This window comes from Chiloscyllium punctatum, chromosome 36 (assembly GCF_047496795.1).
Source record: "Chiloscyllium punctatum isolate Juve2018m chromosome 36, sChiPun1.3, whole genome shotgun sequence".
Taxonomy (NCBI): Eukaryota; Metazoa; Chordata; class Chondrichthyes; order Orectolobiformes; family Hemiscylliidae; genus Chiloscyllium; species Chiloscyllium punctatum.
In genome coordinates, this window is record NC_092774.1 from 40,151,339 (window position 1) to 40,154,857 (window position 3,519).

Sequence of the window (3,519 nt, forward strand, 5' to 3'; positions counted from 1 at the left end):
CTTCACATTGCCGCACTGCACTTGCCATGTGTTTGTCAATTGAGACACAGACCTGGACCAACTTCGGGAAGAGGCAAAACACTGAGTTCTGAACAAAAACCGTAGCACACTCAAAACGTCGGCTCTGTTTACCTTTCCACTGATGCTACTCGACCCGTTGGCTTTCTGCAGTATTCGCTGTGTTTGTTCGACACAAATGCTGCTTTCCATTAAAGAACTTCAAGCCCTGTCCTCTGGTAACTGACCCGAGTCAGTGGCAATAGGTTCTTCTGATCATTAAGGTAAAAACAATGACTGCAGATGCTGAAAACCAAATACTGGATTAGTGGTGCTGGAAGAGCACAGCAGTTCAGGCAGCATCCAACGAGCAGCGAAAACACCACGTCTTCTCCCATCATTGACAACAGCCCCTGGAAATCTCCAGTTAACCATCTTTGCTCCAAAGAGAACATTCCCAAACTTGGGAATGTCTCCACAAAATGGAAATTGCTCATCCCTGAACATGATGCATGTGTTACAATGGGGAAGAGGTTTTGGCAAAATATTGTCAATTAGCAGGTGGAAAAATGTTCTGGAAGTAAAACACAAATCCCAGTCTCCAGCTTTGTGAATCTTTAGAAACTCTTTGGGAAGTGGAATTCGAGGAGAATGAAGGATGAACTGTCCGACTGAGCAGAGACAGTCCAGACACCGTCCCCTTGTTTAAGAGGCCGATTGACTCTGATATTCTCCGGAGATGAACTGACCCGACACATTGAAAGAATTCTCTGCACATCAGGAATTCAAACCCCTTCTCGGCTCGGGGCCAATGAGAAAATTCGGGAAGAGGCAAAACACTGAAAGGCTTGGAGGGCGATGGCCCCGGTGTAGGAGAGCTCGTTCCTAGTGTCATGGATGTGCCTGCAGATGGTGGGATCAGGCTGAACCCATGTCTCCATAATGAATGTCCAAGGCTTTATTATGGAAAATTAAAACTGATAGAAGATAATGGTAATTTTGGGCGGGGCGGGTTGAATTATGAATTGAATAGTAGGTTCCTCAAAGACACTTTGCCAGCCGCGCTGGAACCTGTCTCTGTGGCGCAATTGGTCAGCGCGTTCGGCTGTTAACCGAAAGGTTGGTGGTTCGAAACCACCCAGGGACGGAGTGCTACTTGTTCTCGCTCCTACCGCTTTCTTGGCTGCGAATGTGCACGTTTTTGATGGTTTCAGGAAAATGTTTCCCAAACGGAAATCTTTTCCACTGAGGCAGCACAAAGGGGTTTCTGAATTTATTGAATTTCTAACGTAAAGGACTGCGGATGCTGAGAATCCGAGACAGAAAGCGAAACTGCTGGAAAAACTCAGCAGGTTTGGCTGTACTTGGATGAGGTAAAAAACGAGTTCTGAAATGTTGTCTCTGATTCTCTTTCCACAGATGCTGCCTGACCTGCTGAGTTGCTCCTGCAATTTCTGTTTTTGACTGAACGTCCATTTCATCTTTCGGGATGAAACACCCAGACTCGCCATTTGCAGATATTTAACCCTTTCGAAACCTGTGAAGTGATTGGATTCAAACAAACTCAGCAATGATTTACTCTTTCGCAGCTCCACAGGCAGATAGACCTGGGAAATGAAGCTGTCAGTGTGGTTCTGTATTGGTGGGCCGAGTGGTGAATGCGATGGACATGAAATCCATTCCGGTTCCCCCTGCCGACTTCAGTTGAGAAACGACATCAAAAGAAAAGGGAGATTGCTCCACGGTTTTTTTTTTAAATGCAATCAGTGGACGGGTTGAAATATTTCAATCACATTGGCACTGGTCGGGAATCTGCAAACCACTGCCTGACAGGGTGGAACAAGCAGATACCCACAGAGCTGCTATTGAGGCGATGAGCCAAGAGTTTGGAAATGAAACTAGAACAGTGAGGGGCGTGAAGTCGTGATCGAAGTTAAGCAGGCACCTGAGGATAAAGGTGTTTTATTTCCCGGTGAAAGATACTGCTTCACAAAGTTGGGACTATGGAAGGGAAGCAGTGACGGTGATTATCTTTGGCTGTTCCTCTTGTGAATGTTCCCATTGTTGCGCATGTCCGTGTATAACGTCAGAACTCTGCAGCATGGTGGCGTTAGATACGCACAGTGCCAGGGGCGCAATGGATGACGCATCTGACTCCACCTACCTGTTTGAAATGCAGCTCACAGCTTCTTCACACACCCCAATTAATCTTTCTCATTGTCCTGAAGCCGGCATACGGTTTGAATTCCCGATCTGCAGGAACGAGACTCTTTTCAATGTCTCGCGTCAGGAAATGTCCCTGAGAACATCAGAGTCAAGTCACAGCGCTGTCGGAGGAGGGGAAGCTGAAATAGCCCCACACGCTGCTCACGGGCACATTTCACTTTCCCCAACTCACCGCCCCAACCACTGCGCCTCCTGGGAGTGGAAAGGAAACAAACACCAAAACCCAGTCTCAGCTTTGTAAATCTTCAGGAAATAAGAAAACTGTTCATCCCTTCGGATCTTCCATCCTGGGCTGACAGCCTTGATTTTAAATGGATGTCCAGTCAGTGCCGACTCGTTTTGGCTGAAAAAAATCTTCCTTATCTCATCCCAGCATTTCTTGCCAGAGAGACCTGTGTGGCAGAGTTCATGTATATATTTCCTTGTATGGTATTTTGTAAATAACATTCGTTTGCTGGTTGTTTGTATCGGGTATTTCAGGTTCATTAGCCGCTGTTTAAGTTTGTTGGTAGGTTTGTGGGCTACCATGATGCTGAGAGGTTTGATTTGTCTGGACATCATTTCCCAGATGTCTTTAATGTAAAGTAATGTGCTCGGGTTTCTGTAGACGTTGTGTCTACTTGTGTCTGTTTGTTGATGTGAAATCGGCACACTGGGTTTATTGGGTAGGCAAAAGTGAGGACTGTAGATGCTGGAAACCAGAGTTTAGATCAGAGTGGTGCTGGAAAAGCACAGCAGGTCTGACAACTTCCGAGGAGCAGGAAAATCGACGTTTTGGGCAAAAGCCCTTCATCAGGAATAGAAGCAGGACGCTTCCAGGGGTGGCGAGATAAATTGGGGGTGTGCTGGGCCAAAGGTAGCAAAGAGTACAATAGGTGAATGGGGTTGGGGACGTAGGTGACAGGTCAGAGAGGAGGGTGGAGCGGATAGGTGGGAAGGGAGATTGACAGGTAGGACAGGTCATGAGGACAGCGCTCAGATGGAAGGTTGGAACTCAGCTAAGGTGGGGGGAGTGGAAATGAGGAAACTGGTGCAGTCCACATCGATGTCCTGGGGTTGAATGTATCCGAGGCTGAAGTTGGGGCGTTCTTCCCCCAGACATCGGGTGGGGAGCGAGCGGCGATGGAGGAGGTTCAGGTCCTGCATGTCCCTGGCAGAGTGGGAGGGGAGGTTGAAATGTTGGGCCACAGGGCGATGGGGTTGATTATTGCGGGTGTCCTGGAGATGTTCCCTCAAACGCTGTGACTTGATTCTGCGACGGGGCTCCAGTCTCCCCAATGTAGGGGAGACCGCATC

General features: G+C 48.0%; 1 non-coding gene across 1 annotated transcript; it reads left to right on the forward strand.

The window, feature by feature from the left end:
* Positions 1-1,070: 1,070 nt before the first annotated feature.
* Positions 1,071-1,144, forward strand: trnan-guu (transfer RNA asparagine (anticodon GUU)). Its single transcript has one exon. It is a non-coding gene; the product is annotated as a tRNA-Asn (tRNA).
* Positions 1,145-3,519: the final 2,375 nt, after the last annotated feature.